This window comes from Schistocerca gregaria, chromosome 2, assembly GCF_023897955.1.
Source record: "Schistocerca gregaria isolate iqSchGreg1 chromosome 2, iqSchGreg1.2, whole genome shotgun sequence".
Taxonomy (NCBI): domain Eukaryota; kingdom Metazoa; phylum Arthropoda; class Insecta; order Orthoptera; family Acrididae; genus Schistocerca; species Schistocerca gregaria.
Window position 1 is genome coordinate 376680862 of NC_064921.1, and position 24126 is coordinate 376704987.

The 24126-nt window shown below is 44.2% G+C and overlaps 1 protein-coding gene across 3 annotated transcripts in view; it reads left to right on the forward strand.

The window, feature by feature from the left end:
- The first annotated feature begins 19365 nt into the window (after nt 1-19365).
- The window catches only part of LOC126320425 (CUB domain-containing protein 2), a 1159067-nt gene continuing 1154306 nt past the window's right edge, over nt 19366-24126 (forward strand). For 2 of the 3 annotated variants that reach the window (XM_049993913.1, XM_049993920.1), the window contains exon 1: nt 19367-19588. The gene's annotated coding sequence lies outside the window, so the exon portion shown is untranslated. Of the gene's footprint in view, nt 19589-24126 lie in introns of all 3 variants that reach the window. The other variant, XM_049993929.1, reaches the window with a different exon arrangement.

The window sequence follows — 24126 nt, forward strand, 5'->3', positions numbered from 1 at the left end:
GCTTGTGACTGTCACAGATGAATAACCAAGGAATTATATTTGGAGAGTCGTGACATACTGTGTAGCTGGTGTGTGGTGGGCGACGGAATCCTCAACAGGATCCAGTCCTGGCTTGGTCATATTACATTGCCTCTGGAAAGGTGTGCTTTAATCGCGAAAACCGCATCACATAGAAAAAGAAGTTGCAACTATAAATTTCTTGTCTTGTATAGCCATGGCTAACCCAGTCTCTAGAGTTTCAGTGAGGTGTAGTGAGAACTCGGAGGCCATTTCGTACGGCGCGCACGTCACTGTCGTCAATAGCGGCGAGCAGCGAGGCGTCTCAGCGTAACAGGAATTATGTAAGCGTGTTGTATAAGGAAAAAGAGAGAGTACCATATACTAGGATAAGTTAAACTTTAGGATTTAACAATAACTAGATCCTTAATATTGTGAGGGTTTTCTACCACAAGTGTTTGGCGCGCGCCTGTTGGGATGCTATTTTTCAGGTCACCAAACCACAGATCCGAGATGGAGGGACGATGGGCGAGCGAAAGTAGAATAGTTGCATGTTCTTTATAGCACAGAAAAACGTCGACCTGCATAATAACATAATTTATTCAAAAGACATAGAATGTAGATCGTTGGCAAATGGTAGTTAATTCTTGAGCATGTCTACTGTCGATCTATATAATTAATAGTAATATTAATTTAGTTGTTTATCCAATATAGCGTCACACACCAGGTACAGTAGTGAGATCGGTCTCTACACAAATATCAAGATAGATTATTTCTATGTCTAGATTAGATATACCAAGATTTTGTTATAATGATAACCACAGATTGGTAACTATAAAATTAAAATAAGAGTGTCTGAAATGACAGACCATCAATGTATCGATATGTAAGTTTATTATAACACAGAAGGTCATGGGAAAAAGTTAGGCATAATATTTTTGCCAGAACTGTGCAGTTGACGGGAATCGTGGCAATGCAGAGGCCGGCCGGAGCAAAAAACAAGAGGTCATCGGCTATCTGCAAGGAGGGGAGCGTCAGCGTGCCACCTGACGAGAAGGGTGCGGCAGCGTCCGGTCCTACAAGCTGACAGTCACCGGGCCGCATACCTGAGGGATTAGGCGGCAGACAGCCCTCGCCGGGCCACAAGCGAAAGTAAGGCTGGCCGTTGACACTGACACGCGACCCACACGCAACAGCCAGCTAGCTCTCCGGACGCGGCAGCCGTTTGGAGGGATTCCCTACGGCAGGTCACGTTGTCGTGAGTACACGAAGACCACATAAGGTGTCAGAACCTGCGCCTCATGTGCCTCAGGACAGAAAGGGACGCTATATAATCACCTATTTGAGTTTCTACAATTCACTAGCATTGGCCGATCTGCATACACAAAGCAGTATCGTGCCACAAACTCTAACAAATGAATTGTCTCATTTCTAACTTCTCCTCTCACTTAGAGAGCAATTGTAGCAATCGTCGCTCCTAGTTCTATCCTGTCTGGATGAGCTCACACACTTGTGGAGTCACTCCACGTGCCATCATCCCTCGTCGATCTGCAATATTGGGAAACGTAAAGTATTGTCCAGGGAGAGAAGAGACCTGGACTAGTGATGTATCCCAACTAGTAGACCTCAGAGACAATTAATCGACGTGAGGAGAGCCTATCACTACGTCTTCCTACTGTACTTCCGTGATCGTATGCCTGGGTCTTGCTGCAATCTCAACAGGGTACTGCAGATGCTCCCTATTGCTGTTGCAACAATGTAGCAACAACAGCCGACGTTTAGCCCTATGTGATGTTAGTACTGTGGCCCATCCCAAAAGCCCCCCTCCGATGCTCAAGATATGGAACCACGTGCATCAATGCATATGACTCAACATACCAATCCCCTCAGAGAAACTAACGAATTTGTGAAGTGCTTCGAATATTTCCAACAATGTGATTTAGTGCCTCATTCTCAGCACAGTCGTGAACATTGTGCAATGTGCAAGCACAATTTGACACCCCATGAACCTTGTTTTTTTTCTTAAATTTCTTTCTCTAGTGTTGTTTTTGTAATGGATGTTATACCTTGTATGTGTTTGTGAATTTGCACTGTAATTCTTATGTAAGTGATAGACTAGGGCGCACGAATTACAAATTACTGTATTGTTCTCTACACCATGTTTTTTTTTGTATTCTGAATTTTGTTGTTGTGTGTATGCAAACAGTGTGCCTGAAGTCCCCATAAACTGAAGCAGATACCACCACTGTCATTGTGAATGGACCATTAGTTCAGGGAACATTTTGTAAAGGTTATTCTTGCTGCAGGGAGGCAGAATAAATCGGAGGTTGTAATTAGATTCGGAAAGCTCACAAAGAGATAGTTAACTTAAATATTATCATGTGTGATTTAGTTCAGGTTAGTTTAATGATTGAAATTGTTGTAACATCTTGGGCATATAATTGCGGAGTATTCCAACTCTGATTGTAAAGAATAAACTGCTCCATATTTGGCTCACGTGCCCAGGCCATATTTAGAGCGTGAATGTCTGTGTGAATCGGTGTTTGGAAGGGGCTCCCTGGGTATGGATGTGTGATGTGGGTTTTAGAGTTCCATATTAAGAAGGTGAAGTTGGCTACATCATAAATAATCCTCCCTCCATAAGCTGAATTTTTCAGTTGCAGTGATTTTTCATATAGAGTGCGGCATGTGGAATCAGTTTACAAGAATGTTCTTGGGCGATCGACTCACTACCTTGCTCCTAAGTGAGCCAACCACTCACCAATTACAATCTAAAATGGCGTAGGGACTATGAGAGGTGGCAGAAACCCCCTCTCATATTTCTATCTTACTCTGAGTAATTCGATTTGCCTCTCTATTCCTTCACACATGGACTTCCAACGCAGCGTCTCTCGTCACCCAGGTTGTCCGGTGACTGATCTTGGAAGGGTTAAGCCGACGGGTGTGAGGGAGTTGAGTGAATGCTTTCCAGACGCCGACATTGTCATAATAGCGGCGGAGACACGCCCGCAGGGCCTGAAGGAGCGGCTGGGCTAGAGATTCCGTTACTTTGCAGAAACTTAGCGAAAACACTTTCTGACGGGCTAACGGCGAGGCGTGTGAATGTCTTGTGTCCCCAGGCAGTCTTGGCGGGCAAATTCCCGCGTTTTCTCCAAAATCGTAACTGTGATTATCTTGCTCAGGGCATAGATCCGTGACGTAGCAAAATCGGCGCAGAAATCGGCGCCAAGAATCTCCATTGGTGGAATGGTAGTGCTTCGGCAATAGAGTGGAATTTTCCGCTCTTGTGAGAGTTGGTTCTCGCCTTTCGACCAGAGTAGGTTACAAGACTGAGCTCTCGCTGCTCTGGACAGCCTGCCTTCCGTTGGCAGCATACTTTGCACCATTTAGACTGCCATCGATAAAATGGCGGCCAATTGTCCTTCCTCCCATAATGCCGCACCACACATTAACCTGCCAAGGTCGCTGATGTTCCACCAGTCGCAGCCATCGTGGATTTTCCGTTGCCCGATAGTGCATGTCATGCCGCTTTACGTTACCGCTTTTAGTGAATGACGCTTCGTCCCTAAAGAGAACGCTTGCAAACAATCGGTCATCGTCAAGTAATTTTTCTTGTGCCCAGTGGCAGGACTGTACACAACGTTCAAAGTCGTCGCCATGTAATTCCTGGTGCATAGAAATATGGTGCGGGGGCAATCAATGTTGATGTGGCATCTCAACACCGACGTTTTTGAGATTCCGGATTCTCGCGAATTTGTCTGCTACTGATGTGAGGATTAGCTACAACAGCAGCTAAAACACCGACTTGGGCATCATCATTTGTTGCAGGTCGTGATTGACGATTGACATGTGGCTGAACACTTCCTGCTACCTTAAATAACGTAACTATCCGGCGAACGGTCCCGACACTTGGATAGGGCCGTGCAGGATACCAAGCAGCATACATAGCACACACCCGATAGTCATACATCAACACGATTCCGCAATTGGTAAACGGTCCATTTTAACACGGGTAATGCATCACGAAGCAAATACCGTGAGCACTGGCGGAATGTTACGTGATACCACGTACTTATACGTTTGTGACTATTACAGCGCCATCTATCACAAAGCGAAAAAAGTGGTCCAACTAAAACATTCACATTTCTTTACGTACTACACGAATATGTAACAAAAAACGGGGGTTCCTATTTTAAAAAACGCAGTTGATATCCGTTTGACCTATGGCAGCGCCATCTAGCGGGCCAACCATAGCGCCATCTGGTTTCCCGCTTCAAGGTAGATGAGTTTCGTTTTTTGTTGTTTTTTCGTTTGATGCTCATTTCGTGAGATATTTGGCCCGGTCAGTATCAATGGACCACCCTGTACAAGTAAATAATCCAAAAGCCCTGGCCATATGGAAAGGGACTCTGAAAGTGGTGGTGACATCGTCTGTATAGCGCATGGGATACTCTGATGAGCTAAAACATTATGACACTGTCCACCGCGAGCTGGATTCCACCTGGTGGTGTTGCATGCACGTGACACAGTACGGAAATCTTATAAGTGTAGCAGAGGTGAATGGGAAATTGAAAGACTTTAAGGTCAGCTATGAAGACGCATAATGGAATGTAAAACAGGAAAATGGTAGCATAATATGGTGGAATATATCCTACATGCAAGAGACGAATGGCAATTGATCAGAAGACTGTGAGGAAAGAAAACTCAGAAACAACCACTAGAGACCGACTAAGGAACGAACCTACAGCAAAAGCAGAAGCCTTTGCAGAGAAGTACAGAAATCAAAACAAACTATTATATGAAGACATCAGTATCAATGAAACAGAATACTAATTCACCATAAACCAAACAACACAACGATTAGCCACGTAAGAGACCAGACACACATCCCACCTGAAGATATCCGGTGAAGTAAGGACTATTTTTAAAAATCTAGATAACGGGAAAGTGCCTGGCCCAGATGCCATAAGTAACAATCAACTCCAAAGGGTGCCAAGGAAACCAGTCATCTTATTTACCAAAATCTACAATAGCTGTGTGCTCAACTGATAGTTCTTAGACAAGTGAAAAACACCACATGTCACATCTATCCCAAAACTCAGAAGAGGTTTAACTAAACCGGCGAACCACCGACTGATCAGCCTACTGAGTAATCCTGACAAAACATCCGACAGAATGTTTGAAGATAGACTTCAAGACATATTGACCTAAGATGGAACTATCAGATCCTAACAATACGGATCCAACAGATCTCCAAGTCCCAAGAAGAACAGAAGACGGAACGAAAAACTTCAGCATGACAACCTCGTCCGTAGCTGCCTTTCTTGTCGTGACAATGGTTTACAACAAATATGAAACGTCCCCTTAGAAAAATTATACATGACTGTGCTTAAACTGACACACAATATTTTTAGCGCAACGCAATCTGACTTTCAAAAATCCCTACAAAAAAAATGGCCCTGACTAACATTAACCTATACGTTTCACAAATCGCTTACCTCACAAAAATCTTGGTTACTCGAACTACTGCAATACAGCGAGCGCCACTACTGCCAGCTAAATAAAAGATTCAAACTACGGAAGGCACTAACTACTGATAGGGATAGTAAGGAAATGAAAGATTTTAATAGAGAACAAACAATGTATTTACCTTACTAGTGTTCAGAAGTCATTATATATATATATATATATATATATATATATATATATATATATATATATATATATATATATATATAGCAGTTCATGACATCCAGTCTTACAAATTTCAAAACTCCGCCATTTCTCTCCCCAAATCCACCACTGCTGGCGGCTCACCTCCAACTGCGCGACGCTACGCGCTGTTAACATCCATCTGCCCAACACTACAATGGCAGACAACAATGCAAACTAGCCACAGACTGCACACAGCACAGACAGTGATTTTTCATACAGAGCGCAGTATAAAACTTATATGGGAATGCTGGCTTTCTCGGGTAATCTCAATGATGAAGTTTTCTAGCCTTGTCAGCCGAGTCAAGACGTCGTTCTGCTCCAACGTTTCGACATGTTTCCCACTCGTCATCTTCAGGCAAAGCTAGTGAAGACTCCGTCCTGCAGCAATGTTTCGACAAATTTCCTACTCGTCATCTTCAGGGAAAATCATTTCACCTGAGGATGACGAGTAGGAAACTTGTCGAAACATTGCCGCAGAACGACGCCCTGACGTACTGATAACCCGAGAAAACTTCAGCATAAATAAAACTGATCGCAAGCTTTCTCACTAACAGGAAGCTGGAATTGCAGACAGAAGGATCCCGATTCGAGACAACAATAATGCAGGCCAGAGATTAGCAAGGTTCGGTTTTGTCGCCTCTCTTGTTTACCATATACGTCAACTATATTCCAACGATAGTAAATATACAGTTAGCATAATTCACAGGTGACACTACTTATTTTACAAGTGGAAAACATCAAACTAGAACGTCAGAATTCAGAAGACTACTTGATCACATGATGGAAAACATCAAAATTAACCCGGACAAAACTATAGCGATATATTTCAGTAACAAATGTCCAAGGTGAAGACATGCGATGGTACTCGACTATAAAGTACTTGAGAGTGACATTAGATAACTAACGTTTGTCCACTGACACGTACCAGATATGAAAAACACAGCATACGAAAAGAGAGGATACTCATTACACTATTGGCTCAAATGATTCAAATGGCTCTGAGCACTATGGGACTTAACATATGTGGTCATCAGTCCCCTAGAACTTAGAACTACTTAAACCTAACTAACCTAAGGACATCACACACATCCATGCCCGAGGCAGGATTCGAACTTCGACCGTAGCAGTCGCGCGGTTCCGGACTGAGCGCCTAGAACCGCTAGACCACCGCGGCCGGCCATTACACTATTCCAGGGTCAATATCTGACCAGGCAACAAAAATAATACTCTATAAGACAACAGTCTTGTTTATGGTAGCGCCTCATGGGCCCTACCCCGAATTGCTCAATTTCAACTCAAACAAGTATTACAGAACAAGATTCTCCGATGGAAACTGACGGTGTCAAGATGTACTAGTATCCCTAACCCGCTATTGAAAATCGGAGATCACCGAAGGAGTGACGTGGCTTCGGGAATCAGAATAATAAAAATGAAGAAGAAGAATGAGATATTTTTGTAACGATGATACGGGCCACAAATGGGGAGATCCATTGACATATCAGACTTCGACAAAGTGCCGCCACCTGGGAACGAACATCTTGGAAACAGCGAAGCTGGCCTACCGTTCGCATGCGACAGTCATGAGCATCTATGAAAAGCGAATGAAGGACGGTAAACCACGAATAGATGACAATGTTTGGACGTCTACACCTCATCACAGAACGTTCATGTCGGAGGCTTGTCCACTATGTAAAGCAGGAAAGGCGGCGATCTTTAGCAGATATGACGACATAGTACAATGCTTGTACAGATGCAAGTGTTCCACAGCGCATCGTTTAGCGCACATCATTGGACGTGGAACTTCGTAGAAGACTGCTACGTGTTCACATGTTGAAACAACAAAATCGTCAATTACGACTGCGGTAGACCTGCGATCATTGGACGGTTAGTCAAATGAAACAGGTCGTTTGGTCACATGAACCATGTTTCTTGGTACACCAAGTCGCTGGTCGTGTCCATACGCTACGTCATGCAGGTGAACGGTTATTCGAAACATACGACTTGTCACCCATGTAGGCAGGTGAAGACAGTACTGTACTATAGGGGATACTCAGCTCAGCTTCCATGCGAGCTTCGGTAATAATCGAAGGAAGAATGACACTGTGAACTATATGACCGCTTATCCCCTTTCGTGCTTGATGTCTTCCCCGACGGCGCTGGCATCCTGCAGTATTATTACTGTCGGTGTCCAAATCCGGAATCGTTCTAAAATGGTTTGAGGAGTATCATACAGAATTCACGTTTATATCCTGACCATCAGTTTGCCTTATTTGAACCCGACGGACACATCTGGGACGCTATTGGTCGCCAGATCCGCGATGACAGTGTAATTTGCGGGAATTGTGCGACTTGCTTGTCGACTTTAGGTGCTGCATATCTCTGGAAACATAACAAGTACTTGTCGAGTCCACGCCACGCAGTCTCGCTGCTATTTTGCTTTAAAAATGTGGATCAATATACTATTAAGAAGCTGCTCGTAATGATTTGGCTCCCAGTCTACTTCCGCCGGCTGTGGCCACGACCTCAGATTTCGCGGGCCAAACATTACATTGTTGGTTCACTACAGGAAATAAATACACGGGCTAGCGACTGGAGTAGCAGGCCGTATCTGACTGTTGAAAAGTTTGTCACTGTGTTTCAAGCCACCGACCTGTAATGCATATTGGTATCCATACGTGAAGAGGTCGCTGCAGTGACCTGCTTGGTTTTTATGTCAGGCTTCGTCACAAAATTACGTAAATTAAAAAAAAAAGAAATATCTCTCGTTGATATTTCAAACTTATAACTCATGAAGTGTTTGGTGCTGCGCTTTATTCTGGTTTCTAAAGTTAGTTTACACCGTTTGACCATAGCACCCGCAACTTACTCTTTTACTATCGCTTATGTTATCACTCCTGAACAATAAGACGCTGTTGTTACGTTTATATATGCGTCCTGTACTTTCTGCTTAGACTTCAACCCTAGTTGCTATTTGGAGCAGAGTACAACATACCCAAGAACGTGTCTGACTCCACATAAAGATGTCCGGTTCGTCGATTTGACCTGATGACGATCATAATTTGTGTTTAGATCGATTCTTATCATCTTACACGGAGTAAGGGAGTGCCTGCAACTAATTTTCCAAATTGCAGTATTGTTGTTGAAAGCAGACTAAATCATACGTTTTCTGTTTACCTTATACAGGGTACTCGAAAATTTCCGCTATAAAATTTTATTGCTTGTAGAGGGGAGTGAGTACATAATATTTGGAATAGGGATCCATTTCTGGAAAAGTACCGTTTTTGTTCTACGACGTTTTCAATTCAGATGTGTATCGCGCCCACGTCTGCTGAGGGAAAGAGAAAAGCCTCAGATTTGCTTGTCCTGGAATGCAGTAAGGTAGACAAGATGACGTGTACTTCGTCAGACGGTCACCTGATGTAACTTAACGCCTATCTTGCCGCGAGACAATGGAAGATGTACTGGCACGAGTTCTGGCCGCTGCACTAGAAATTCAAGAGACACAGGAGGTATCGAGAGTATGTACCAGAACTTGCTTCGTAGGTACAATGTCTGTAACAACGCTAGTGGACGTGACATCGAGCCACTGTTGTAATGCATCAGTACTGAGTTCCTTCATGTTTTGGAAAATTGTAAACACATAATGTTTAAGAGTTAATACCAACAATTGTGCTTAAGTGATAAATGGATGCTTCGTTTTGTCTCCTTTCGAATTGTTACCTAATAATTGTATTTTTAGACGCCTAATTCAACTCCTCAAGCAGAAGGGGGTGACATCTGAACCGAAAACGTCGTAGAACGGATACGGTAAGTTTCCGCACATGGGTTCCTGTTCAAAATTTTATGTACCCACTCCCCTCAACAAGGTCTAGAAGTTTGTACCGGGAATCACCGAACACCATGGATAATTACTCTCAATTTATGTACAAATTACAGAAAAATTCCTGGTGTCACATCTTTAACACAACAATCTTTGTAGTGCAGCAACGTTTATGAAGAGGAGGGAGAATCCTTCTCTAACTTGGGCATTAGCATTACAGCTGTAATTCTGAACGTAATGCTTTGGATTACGGATACACATGATGATAATTTGCTGGTAAAGTTCGTTTGTCAAGTGGCTCGAGTACACTGATGCCCAAACCAGTGGTAATTGTACCCTGACGGATAAAATCAAACATTCCGAGAGGTAAACGCAAAAAGTTTCGTTTGTGTTCCGGTCACGAAACAAGATTATTTTTAAAAGTCGTTACTATTATCACTGCTGATTTCGCAACTAAACAATAACTAATTGTTTTTCAGATACTAGTATTAACGCGTCTCACAGTGTATTGGAATTACTGCTTGAGAAACAATGTACGAATATCTCTTTCTTCGAGCTGCAGATAGTTCCCACAATGGACCAGAAAATGCTTCGTCATTTCCTTCGCAAAAGATAAATGAATAAATACATAGCTCAACACAAAATAACTATATATTGGTTACTATATTGCTGTATGGCCTACACAGTATAATTGTTATTATTATTATTATTATTGTTATTAGTGGCAGTGTTCAGACGCAAGCATTATCAGCCTGAAGTCTTCCAATTTCTGTCAGACATAAGAAGCCCAGAAGCCAAGTGATTTCTAAATATTGAGTATAGTTCACACATTTTCACTTGGTTGATTTTACAATAAAAGGGAGTGGATAGTGCGGGTGAAGCAGTTGTCGCTAGGGAGAGGGATTGTGCAGAGGAAGCACGTTCTGTAACAATTGTGCATGCTCAGTTTGGATAGTTAGCTTTCTTTTCTGAATACTTGTAGGTGGCACTTGAGATCCACTGAGAACTGCCTCACCGTTCTTTACGTGAAGGTTGTTAGAAATAAGCAGCACCAATTGTCTCATTCACTTATTAAATCGTGGCTTAATAAAATGCTTGAATAAACTAGATATCGTTTACCTTTCGTCCTTTTAAGTACAAAAGTATTAAAAGAAAATTCTTTTCCATTCTAAAGGCTTGGGCGTAGTAGATAGCATTTGATTGCACTCAGCGGAAATGGTCTCAGAATGGTTAGGAACCGCTAGTCTAGTAAAAGACGAGGGTCCGTATTGAGCGCGGCTTGCGGAACCATGTCCTGCGGGTAGCGTCGGTCAGTCACGCAGGCGCGTCTTCAGTACCTTGTGTTAACCTTCCAACTCTCTCTCTCTCTCTCTCTCTCTCTCTCTCTCTCTCTCTCTCTCTCACACACACACACACACACACAGACAGACAGCAAATGTGGGCTGCAATATGTAAAGACAGTCTAAGAAGAGGAATACAAATAGTCGGAAAGCCAGGTACTAGTACCGAGATTCACAGACGACCAGGTTCTTCCAGTCAAATGTTCAAATTTCTAAGGGACCAAACTGCTGAGGTCATCCGTCCCTAGACTTACACACGAATTAAACTAACTTAAACCAACTTATACTAAGAACAGCACACACAGCCATGACCGAGGGAGGACTCGAACCCCGGCGGGAGCGGTCGCGCAGTCCGTGACATGGCGCCTCTAACCTCGCGGCCACTCCGCGCGGCTTCCAGTCAAAACTAAGGACCATTTATAAGAACTGATCTATAATCAGCGGCTGTAACACTGTTACAGTACTAATTATTATGAGTGGAAAACGAAAGCTGAACTCAACAAGAACTCTCAAAAAATGATTACGAACTACTGGAGCAGGCAACAGCATTGCGAGTAGGAATGTGAAGGACCTATATACAATTTAAAAAGTATTTTAATCGTCACGGTACATAATTTCTATTGTAGATGATCGTACGGCATGGAAAGCACTCATCATGGTTCAATAAGAGTGTTAGATAGTTGCGGGTAGTCCAGTCCATTTCAGGAATGTTACTAATCCCAAACCACTGCCTCACAGACAAGCTGCTTTGTCATGCTGGTACAAACAATTATCATCTCTGAACTGTTCCTCTATTGTACGCTGTATAAAATTCTGTAAAACGTTTTCATACCCTTGTGCATTAAGCGTTTTCTTAAGCGCAATTAAGGAACCACATCCTTTCCACGGGAAATACTCCTATACCTTACCACAACCTCCTTTGTACTTCACAGTTGCCACTACTCAGGATGGCAGGTAACGTCCCCCAAACTCTTCCATCGTATTACCACAGGGTATAGCATGATTCATCACTCCAAACCACTCGCTTCCAGTCGTCCAATGTCGAGTGGTGTCACTCTTTACAAAACTCAAATGCCGCCTACGACTGACTTCACAAATGTGTGTCTTACACTATGTGATCAAAAGCATCCGGACACCTGGCTGAAAATGACTTACACGTTTTTGGCCCCACCATCGTTAGTGCTGGAATTCAATTTCAATATGGTGTTGATCCACCCTTAGCCTTGATGACACCTTCCACTCTGGCAGACTCACGTTCAATCTGGTGCTGGAAGGTTTCTTGGGGAATGGCAACCCATTCTTCACGGAGTGCTGCACTGAGGAGAGGTATAATGTCGGTCGGTGAGGCCTGGCAATAAGACGGCGTTCCAAAACATCCCAAAGGCGTTCTATAGGATTCAGGTCAGGACTCTGTGCAGGCCAGTCCATTACAGGGACGTTATTGTCGTGTAACCACTCCACCACAGGCCGTGCAATATGAACAGGTGCTCGATCGTGTTCAAAGGGGCAATCGCCATCACCGAATTGTTCTTCAACAGTGGGTAGCAAGAGATGGTGCTTAACACATCAATTTAGGTCTGTGGTGTGGTAGTGCCACGCAAAACAACAAGGGGTGCAAGCCCCCTCCATGAAAAACACCGCTGCACCGCCTCCGAATTTTACTGTTGGCACTACACACGCTGGCAGGTGACGTTCACCGGACATTCGCCATACCCACAGCCTGTCATCGGATCGCTACATTGTGTACCGCAATTCGTCACTGCACATAACGTTTTTCCACTGTTCGTCCAATGTTTACGTTCCTTACACCAAGCGAGGCGTCGTTTGGCATTTACCGGCGTGAAGTGTGGCTTATGAGCAGCCGCTCGACCACGAAATCCGTTTTCTCACCTCACGCCTAACTTCATAGTACATGCAGTGGATCCTGATGCAGCTTGGAATTCCTGTGTGATGGTCTGGATAGATGTATGCCTATTACAAAATGGTTGAAATGGCTCTGAGCATTATGAGACTTAACATCTGAGGTCATCAGTCTTCTAGAACTTAGAACTACTTAAACCTAACTAACCAAAAGATATCATACACATCCATGTCCATGGCAGGATTCGAACCTGCGACCGTAGAAGCCGCGCGGTTCCGGACTGAAGCTCCTAGAACCGTTCGGCCACCGCAGCCGGCGCCTATTACACATTGCGACCCTCTTCAAATGTCGGCGGTCTCCGTCAGTCAACAGACGAGGTCGGCCTGTACGCTTTTGTGCTACACGTGTCCCTTCACGTTTCCACATCACTATCACATCGGAATTAGTGGGCCTAGGGATGTTTAGAGATGTGGAAATCTCATGTACAGACGTATGACACAGGTGACACCAAATCACCTGACAACGTTCGAAGTTGGTGAGTTCCGAAGAGTGCCCCTTCTACTATCTCACGATGTCTAAAGTCTACTGAGGTCGCTCATATGGAGTACCTGGTAGTACGTCTTGCTGCTTTTGATCACATAGTGGATGGGGAGCTGCTCGACGACTGTAGTCCCTGTGCGATTATGTCATTATGCTAGCTGAACTGCTGGTAGCACTTTGGCACCTTGGAACTCAGAAGTGATTCCTTTCACTGATTTAATGAGATTTTTTTGCAACCCCCCCGAGCATTGTTCAACGGTCCCAGCACGTCAGTAGATGAGTTCTGCCACGTTATAGTTTAGTTGTGGATGGTTATTAGCATTTCCACTTCGATTTCTTAAGTAACAGAACCCAGTACGTTGTCCTCGGTGGTGAGTGTTCATCGGAGGTGAGGGTATCATCTGGAGTGCCCCAGGGAAGTGTGGTAGGTCCGCTGTTGTTTTCTATCTACGTAAATGATCTTTTGGATAGGGTGGATAGCAACGTGCGTCTGTTTGCTGATGATGCTGTGGTGTTCGGGAAGGTGTCGTCGTTAAGTGACTGTAGGAGGATACAAGATGACTTGGACAGGATTTGTGATTGATGTAAAGAATGGCAGCAAACTCTAAATATAGATAAATGTAACTTAATGCAGATGAATAGGAAAGAGGATCCTGTAATGTTTGAATACACCATTAGTAGTGTAGCGCTTGACACAGTCACGTCGATTAAATATTTGGGCGCAACATTGCAGAGCGATATGAAATGGGACAAGCAAGTAATGGCAGTTGTGGGGAAGGCGGATAGTCGTCTTCGGTTCATTGGTAGAATTTTGGGATGATGTGGTTCATCTGTAAAGGAGACCGCTTATAAAACACTAATACGACCTATTCTTAAGTACTGCTCGAGCGTTTGGGATCCCTATCAGGTCGTATTGAGGGAGGACATAGAAGCAATTCAGTAGCGGGCTCGTAGATTTGCTACTGGTAGGTTTGATCATCACGCAAGTGTTACGGAAATGCTTCAGGAACTCGGGTGGGAGTCTATAAGAGCAAAGGATGCGTTCCTTTCGTGAATCGCTACTGATGAAATTTAGAGAACCAGCATCTGAGGCTGACTGCAGAACAGTTTTACTGCCATCAACTTACATTTCGCGGAAAGACCACAAAGATAAGATAAGAGAGATTAGGGCTCCTACAGAGGCATATAGGCAGTCATTTTTCCCTCGTTCTGTTTAGGAGTGGAACAGGGAGAGAAGATGCTAGTTGTGGTACGAGGTACCCTCCGCCACGCACCGTATGGTGGATTGCGGAGTATGTATGTAGATGTAGCCAATCACAGCACCAACGGTCGATTTCGGCAGTTTTAGAAAGGTTGAAATGTTCCAGATGGATTTATTATGTGCGTGACATGCAATGCATAACCCACGTTGGAAGTGACTGATCACTCCAGACCGACCCATCTTGCTGTTTCTGCTCCTTTTCTGTGCCTTGGGCGTGGATGTGTGTGATGTCCTTAGGTTGTTAGTTAGGTTTAATTAGTTCTAAGTCTAGAGGACTGATGACCTTAGATGTTAAGTTCATAGTGCTTAGAGCCATCTGACCCATTTTTTAACCGGGTGGGGGGGGGGGGGGTATGTTTCGAAAACTTTTGACTAGTGTTCGTTATGTAGCTGCTAATATCAGAAGTGGCGCAGGTGAAAATGGTTTTAGTGAATAACCAAGCACTAGTTGTGCTGAACAGTGTAATTATTTGAGTGACACACTTCGTAAATTTTTTCTTCTCTCTCAGAATGAATGAACAGTTGGTGAGTAAGCATGCTTAGCTGAAACTTTTTTTAATGAGGAAAGCGGAGGTTTGGATACTGGAGTTTCAAATTAGACTTAAGTAGCGGAAGTTGAAAATGTATAAGATTAATAGGAAACTTTAATAGGGCTCGCAAAACTTAAAGCAAAGCTACACCATGGGAAAATGAACTAAAAACACACATAGATTTCTATGATAGCAATACTTTCCTATTTACAGAAAACAATTTAAATTCTGTTGCCAGAGATTTCATAAACAGCCAGTTAAGGAACTACCATCTATCAGCATGTCTAGGCGATGGACATATGAGGACAAGGCATTTGAGCTATCCTGAGATAAGCGAAGCCCTTACCTATGCAGGTATTTATCAGTTAAATTTTCCCTTCTTTCTGTGAGTCATCTGAAATCTCTGTTGTCCGCTGAACCTTTGCATCCAGGATTGAATCCCACAGTGATGACTGTAATAAAATCAGAAGTTGAGGAAATATGTAACAATGATAAATATTGCGGTTCGTTGTTTGATGAAATGTCTTTGGAGTTATGATGCGAGCAAGCAACAAATAACAGGGTTTCAGGATTTAGGATAAATAGGAAGATCGAATGTATATGCAGACCATGCATTGGTATTAATGATCAGAGGCATACATAAAAGTTTGAAGCAGGCTATTGCGCTTCACTTCACTCAGAACTTTGTTTCAAGTGCTATTCTAAAAATTCTCGTTACCTATGCTATAAGGCAACTGCAAGAAATAGGGCTTCGTGTCGTTTGTGACTAGGTTGCACCAAACCAAAGAGCTCTGAAGGAACTCTGCAGATAAAAATCGAATGAATTCAGTCTAGACATTAAAGTTTTTACTTTGGATAGCTGGCAAAATTCTGTGGAACATGGGTGGAACACATGAAACCAACTGTGATACCTGTAAAACAACTCTGTTTCCACCAGCACCCGCAAGGGCTCATATATTTACAATTTTCAGGAAATTATGGATCTGAAACTCACAATTATTGTAGGGAAGTGACAGCCTAATGTCCTTTTTAACAAACGTTGACAGCCAGTTTTATACATTTTTAGATAAATACAGCCAACAGAAAAAATTGGAAGATAATTTCTATTCACTGTTCAGATTTTCAGAAGGAATACCATTTAGTGAAGCCCACTTTTCTGAACATTATATATTAAGAAAATGTGTTGCATTTTGGATTTACAAGTATGCCACAGATTGGAAATACGCCATTCCCAATAAAAGAATAAATGTGGTTAAGGAGAAATTGAATAACAGATTCAAAGTTGTCCCACAGTTCAGAGATGAATTTTACAATGTGCTTCAAAAATAAAAAATAGTAGTTAATTTTTGTTTTCAATTAGCTGTTTTTATCCCCATTTCCTATCTGTGATACTTTTCCCTTGATCTTGATATTGTGTCTGCTTTTGTGCTGAAGCATGTACCTTTCTTTTATGATGTAGGAATATTTTAAAGGAAGTCAGTGGTTAAAAATGCAAATTTCCTGAATAGGCCTATAGTTGTGACAAACTTTAGATAACTATTAGGCCTACATGCTTTGTCCACTTCTACTGGTGGGATAGTAGCTAAACATGAAATGGATAGTATAATTGTTTGGTGGTAGTGTAGTAATTCTAATCATCAAAATGAAAGTTATTGGACGGGTACTATTGCTATAGGTATGACCCTAGTTTTTTTTAATTACTACTGTGAGAAAGATCAGTTGGGAAAATGATGCAAAATCAGCTTGTCACTTATAAAAATCAGCTGTTTATACTACAGTTACGTTGTAAAGTTACGGCAGAGGTTTTTTACACTTGGTGACACATATTCAGTAAGAGAGTTTCACAAACTGTTAACAGTAGGCATGTGGCAGAGTCAACGTGTCGAGAAAAGGAACTTGTTTCTGTGCAATTAGACTTGTCGCTCACCGAGCGAGGTGGCGCAGTGGTTAGCACACTGGACTCGCATTCGGGAGGACGACGGTTCAATCCCGCGTCGGGCCATCCTGATTAAGGTTTTCCGTGATTTTCCTAAATCGCTCCAGGCAAATGCCGGGATGGTTCCTCTGAAAGGGCACGGCCGACTTCCTTCCCCGTCCTTCCCTAATCTGATGAGACCGATGACCTCGCTGTTTGGTCTCTTCCCCCAAACAACCAACCAACCAACTTGTCGCTCACGATTAAATTGTGTTAATTCAGCTATGAGTATATGTATGTCTCGAGGAAAACGGCATAATGATTTATCTGTAGCTTAAAGATGCAAGAAAGTAGATGGTTTTTTACTTTCCGTCGATTGACTTTGCATCAGACAAGAAAAAATTTAATATAACGCAAAGATATCAGAGCTTCTTTTAGTAAATCAATGGCTTCTTTGAATTAATCTGCCTCTACCGATGATGAAACATACACTACTGGCCATTAAAATTGCTACACCACGAGGATGACGTGCTACAGACGCGAAATTTAACCGACAGGTAGAAGATGCTGTGCAATGCAAATGATTAGCTTTTCAGAGCATTTACACAAGGTTCGCGCCGGTGGCGACACCTACAACGTGCTGGCATGAGGACCGATTTCTCATACACAAACAGCAGTTGACCGACGTTGCCTGCTGAAACGTTGTTGTGATGCCTCGTGTAAGGAAGAGAAATGCGTACCATCACGTTTCTGACTTTGATAATGGTCGCATAGTAGCCTATAGCGATTTCGGTTTATCGTATCGCGACACTGCTGCTCGCGTTGGTCGAGATCCAATGATTGTTAGCAGAATATGGAATCGGTGGGTTCAGGAGGGTAATACGGAACGCGGTGCTGGAGCCCAACGGCCTCTTATCACTAGCAGTCGAGATGACAGGCATCTTATCCGCACGGCTGTAACGGATCGTGCAGCCACGTCTCGAGCCCTGAGTCAACAGATGGGGACGTTTGCAACACAACAACCATCTGCACGAACAGTTCGACGACGTTTGCAGCAGCATGGACTATCAGCTCAGAGACCACGGCTGCGGTTACCCTTGACGCTGCATGACAGATAGGAGCACCAGCGATGGTGTACTCAAAGACGAATCTGGGTGCAGGAATGGCAAAACGTCATTTTTTCGGACGAATCCAGAATCTATTTACAGCATCATGATGGTCGCATCTGTGCTTGGCGACATCGCGGTGAACGCACATTGGAAGCGTGTATTCGTCATCGCCATACTGGCGTATGACCCAGCGTGATGGTATGGTGTGGCATAGGTTACACGTCCCGGTCACCTCTTGTTCACACTGACGGCACTTTGAACAGTGGAATTTACATTTCAGATATCTTACGACCCGTGGCTGTAGCTTTCATTCGATCCCTGCGAAACCCTATATTTCAGCAGGACAATGCACGACCGCATGTTGCAGGTCCTGTGCGGCCCTTTCTGGATACAGAAAATGTTCTATGGTGCCCTGGCCAGCACATTCTCCAGATCTCTCACCAATTGAAAACGTCTGGTCTATAGTGGCCGAGCAACTGGCTCATCACAATACGCCAGCCACTACTCTTGACTGGTATCGTGTTGAAGCTGCATGGGCAGCTGTACCTGTACACGACATCCAAGCTCTGTTTGACTCAATGGCCATGCGTGTCAAGGCCGTTATTACGGCCAGAGGTGGTTGTTCGGGATGCTGTTTCTCAGGATCTATGCCCCCAAATTGCGTGGAAATATAATCACATGTCTGTTCTAGTGTAATATATTTGTCCAAGGAATACCCGTTTATCATCTCCATTTCTTCTTGGTGTAGCAATTTTAATGGCCAGTAGTGTACTTGTACTCTCTTTCGTGAGTCACTTTTCCGTACACTCGCAATATCAGTATGGTAAATGCATAAAAGAATACCGTTTGTATCGTAACAAAGATGTGTTGGAGTATGCTATAGATACGTTTAAATTATTTTATTGTAATGCTGTCAAAAAATATAACTTGAGAAGTGCAGAAGATTTGTATTGGCAAAATTAAAAACGCAAGAAATTAGTATATGTTCTACAGAGGATGCAATCCGCAATGTTTACGTTTTCCGTAGTTCTTCTCTTCATCACTCGCAGCGCTGCTATCGCTCTGTGTTTCTTTCTCTTAACACGGGCCTTGCGCTTCTCATTTATTGTTGTTCTGTGAAGTAGGCCCCACGGACTGCGCCCCTCGCCAGTTTCGGGGTCCCTCCGAGAGGTGCGCCAGCGGCGGCAGCGGCGCGCCCTGCCCGACGCGAGCGCCGGCGAGGGCGGCCGAGGACAGCCGAACGGCGGCGGGCGGAACGCGGGCCCGCGTGCGGGCGCAGAGCGCGGCGAGTGGCGGCGGGGCGCGGTCAGTGGCAGTCGTGGGCACGGCGGGTCGCGGCGGGCGGTGCTGGCTGCGGCCTGGGCTGCGCTAGGCGGTGGCTGCGGCGGCGAGTGATGCGAGCCCGCGCGGGCGGCGGCGCACCAGCCTGCGGCTGCGGCTGCGGCCGAGGCGCCAGCTCCTGACCGGCCGGCCGGCGGCAGCGCCAGCGGGACTCCAGAGGTGAGCTGAGCGCGCCCAGCCGGGGATCGATGCGTCGCCGGCCGCCGCCGCCGCCGCCTCTGCCCCGGCGGGGCGTGGCCGGGCGCGCGTGCACCTCCGCAGCGGCACGGGACGGTGCTGCTTGGCGTGCCCTGTGCTGTGCGCGCCCGCCTCGCGCCGCCAGTGAATCGTGAATACTCGGCCGGCGTGTGGCAATCCGCGACAACCACGCAAAACAGCACTTGTTGTTACCAAAACTTCTACACTCACCACATATTTGTTCGAATGGAAGCACATTACCTTTACTGACACCTTTCTTACTAGGGCGACGAAGTGTCGTGACAGGAAAGTGACCCTCTCTGTGTAGATCTTTGCTACTAAAAACACCACAAGATAAATATTGTGATTCAACCAAGTCGGAGGGTGTATTACAGTGTGATAGTACAGCGTTATTAGTGGAACACTGTATTTACTGACACCCTACCTACCCGATAAGCGAACTCCTCTGCGATACCTTGTTTGAGTTTGATGTTCCAGACGGGAGTAGTGTTATCACAGAGAAGAGCGCTCCACTGCATACGTACCTCTATGATCCGCATGCCTCACTGATAACATCTCTATATATACTGTCAGCCGGTCAAGGCGATGCATACGTCTCCGTAACATATATCACTGTACAACCATTATACAGTTTTCTCTGCGTACAAACGCTGTAGAAAACGGCCTATATGATCCTACATCAAAGTCAGATGATCGAGTCACGCTTGACTCCTGTGTCTATGGTTCTGACTCGCCATTACTGTGTGTTAGTGTGTATTTATACTTAGTCAGAACTTGATCCAAATGAATGTGATTATGTACACATGTACAACATTGAACATTGGCAAGAACGTGTCGATATGAAGTAGAATTCCCATTCCAGAGCTTTGGTCAAACACCAAATGCAAAATTTTTAAGAAATGGCTGTGGTAAAAAAGAGATTTACCAATACGGTACGGTGAGTGAAGCTAGCTACGAGTTTAGCGAACGTTGTTGAACACTGATCTTAACGTATAGGACGTAGTTACAGTTATGGCACGAATGAAGTCAAGCAGCGAACAAATAGCGTACTTACCTCTTAAACGGTCATTCATTGCTGTCATAGTCTTTTTCAAATATAATTCCCATAGAACTGGCTTACTTACAACCATTGAACAACTAACAAAGAATGAGCTACAGTGTTGCTGGACGTAAGGAGAGGCGTAGGAGTCGCTACAGAAAGAAAGAAAGTGTTATTTCACTTCTAAAATGCGTTATTTCACACCACGGTGGGCTTCCACTCGTGCTGAGCCAAGCTTCTCCTGCAAGTGTGAAAGCACGCGCAGCGCCACTCTTTGAGAACGGCTGGAATTACCAGAGTATCGACGGGGCCACACCAAGTTGAGCGCCGCAGTGTGTTCAAACGCGTCCTTGGCTTGCGGCGAGCGCAAAGTTATTTCGGTGCAGGGTACTCGGCGCTCCTTGCGCGTTCTGAGAGCCGAGACTGCATTGCACGTCACACGAAATCAGTTAACAAACATTTCTGATACTTGTAAGACCTCCCACGAACGGTAATACCAGCTGTCATCTCAGGGCGCTCCGAATTCGACACCACTATTCCACGATATGTGGATTGCCCCTGGGCGCGCTTCGCACGGAACTGGGAGGAATTTTGGCATAACAGTTGTGACTGGTTGGTTCATTAGAACAAAATTTCTATCGCTGTTTCGAGGTGAAGTGATGGTCACGTAAATACTTGTCAGTAGCTGCTCCACTGGTTGCAGGGTGCAAATGGTAACGCCTTTGCACGCAGCACACATACAGACGATTTAGGCGCTTTCTGGTTGACGGAAATGACGGTGGGGATGGAGGGGAAGATTTATCGCGATTAACGGAGCCGTACGGTGGCGAAATTCGTCGTGTGGCAAGTGTGTCAATTAAGAATCGATATGGAGGTGACGTAAGCCGCAGCAGCAGCGGCGGCGGCGGCGGCGGCGGCGGCGGCGGCAGCACGGGGCCCGAGCAGTGAGGGCGCGGTCGCTGCGTGACCCGCAACCCCACACCCGCACCCACACCTGTCTCTCTGTCTGCCTGCACACTCCCAGCAAAGCTACACCACACAGCTACACTGGTCCGCACCCGGGCAAACCGCGCAGAAAAAAAATAAAAGGCTTCCCTCTCATCGCTAAATGCATTCCATCAAGACGCGTGCGTAACGGGACAGGACGGGAACTGTTCTCCGCTTTCAATACAATTTCGAACAGCCAAAGGATTAGTAATGTAATCTTTTTTGTCACGATCGCGAAGTGTTTTTATTAAAATAAGACCGGTTTCGATGCCTTACGCACCATCCATATAAAACGATAGGCTGTGAACAGCGCATCGCTGTGAACTGCAGAGTCTTAAGCGGCAGACTCATACTTTTCAATGGAGATATAAAATTTTTATGTTTCTAGCAGTATTTCTGTCGCTACATCGCTGTGATGATGTCGTTTCGAGGAAAGGATTGTTGTAGAGTCTGTCCCATGTCGGACCATTAGCTGCCGCAAGACGACATAAAAGCAGCTGCAAAAATCTTTTCCTGTTTAGGACAGCGGCGTAGCCTCGAAGAGTTGCAATCGCGCAGAGAGGAACATTACGATTAAACGTCCCGTCGAAAATGGCGTCATTAGAGGCGGAACTGGCTGTGAACTTGCCTCTAGTGCGAGTTTCGATAGTGCCGTTATGTTTTATGTGTCCTACAAATAAAAAAAAAAGTTTGTGTTGTATGTGCGACAGCGAAAAATGTTGTCTAAATAAATTAGAGCATTGTCTTTGGAACATGTTGGGTTCGAGCCTTACGTTTAGAATTGACTGACGTTTGAAGGCCAAACATGTTTAAGAATAATCTAAATTTACGTACTGAGCGTTTGAGGCATTGGACGAAGCGATAGTGTGAACCATTCTTAACGGGAAACACCAGACAGTCACATGTTCATTTGTCTAAGTTTCCATCATACAGCTGTCTGACTCTGTCAACAACTGCAATGGTGTACCTAACAGTAAAAAATATTCGAAAAAATGGCATACGGTCCATGGAGTTAGGTAATTGATTGATTATGTTGTTTTATTTTTCATATTTTATAACACTACGAGATAAGCATTTCACACGACGTAAGTGGTTTCGAGCAGCCAGTACTTCTCATTAGACTGCCAACAGAGAAATACGGAGGCCAAATAATCATTATAGAACGATTTCATAGGGTCTGTAATTATTATTTGTTTCTTCTTCTTTCTATTGACAGTCGGAAGCTTAGCAGTAGCTGGATGAACTTAGCTACGGCATTGTGAAATGAACATGTGACTGTGTCGTAAAAAATAAAAAAGTGAAAGACTGTTACTTGTTTTATAGCGTTCCTGTTATACTTAATGTCCACTAGTGCCATCATTGATTTCTATGCACATTGCAACTCACATGGACAATTATTGCTTTGTTTAAATTGAATGGTAGCTTTATTAACCTTTAATGTGCTGTTAGCACTTCAATACCGGAAAGCATTTCCTCGCTTGTTTACAATGGTTGACTCTTATTGTATTAGTCTTCTTCCTGAATGCTTACGAATCTTCTGCAATGTCTCTTTATCGTTTTAACTGGTTTTCGACTTCCAAGTCCATCGTCAACCGGTAACTGACTGTCGTCATCAAAGACAGAGCACAGTGGTGAACAACGTTTGAGAAGACGATGTGTGGTGATGTCTAGCAGAGCAAACGTCAGCGTCAGTAGCGCAAGAGAGTCGTTACTGGAAACGCTGAAGCAAGGCAGTTACTGGAGGTACATGGTGTAGGGGATTTAGGGTGCACAAAGAGACGCAAATTAGATTGTCCCTAAAACTGTGCGGTAAATGCGAGCTTTGAAACCCGCCAGCTATAATGTTATCTTAGACAATGATAGTTATTGTCTGCTATGTCCTTGTGCACCAAAAATCAGTTAACAGGATAAACAACTAAAAACGGATGCCTGTGCCCCGCACTAGAGTGTCCGACAGCTAAATATACTTTTATTTTTATCCACCGTTTACGAAGACTGATGTTCGTTAGAAACTATTTTTTGTGCCATTTATTTTTGACGTAGTAGTAGCAGCACCATTTGCTTGTGTATTACGAAGTAAAAATGTACGCAATGTTTCAATATTATTACTGTTGCTAAACAAAGACTTGAACTCTTTAAATTCTGTAGGAGGCTGTTCAGTACCCTCGATGTTAATGGGTGCAAAACCGTCAATGCTGCTGTAGAATAGGGCATGGCTATTGCAGCTGCAAACCATTTTCAGTTCAATTTTGAACGATCGAAGGGTTTATTTACGGTGGCCTTAAAGTATTGAAAATCCAGTCACTCCGACAATGAACATTTTCATATAGGGTATTCCAGCAGGAAACGGCTCCAGTGGTAGTATAGACTGCTCTGAAGGGAAAACAGTGTACGAAGAATTCTTTATTGTCATCAGTTTCGGATATACAATTTACATGAAACTCCCAGTAATGAGATATGTGCAAATAAAGTT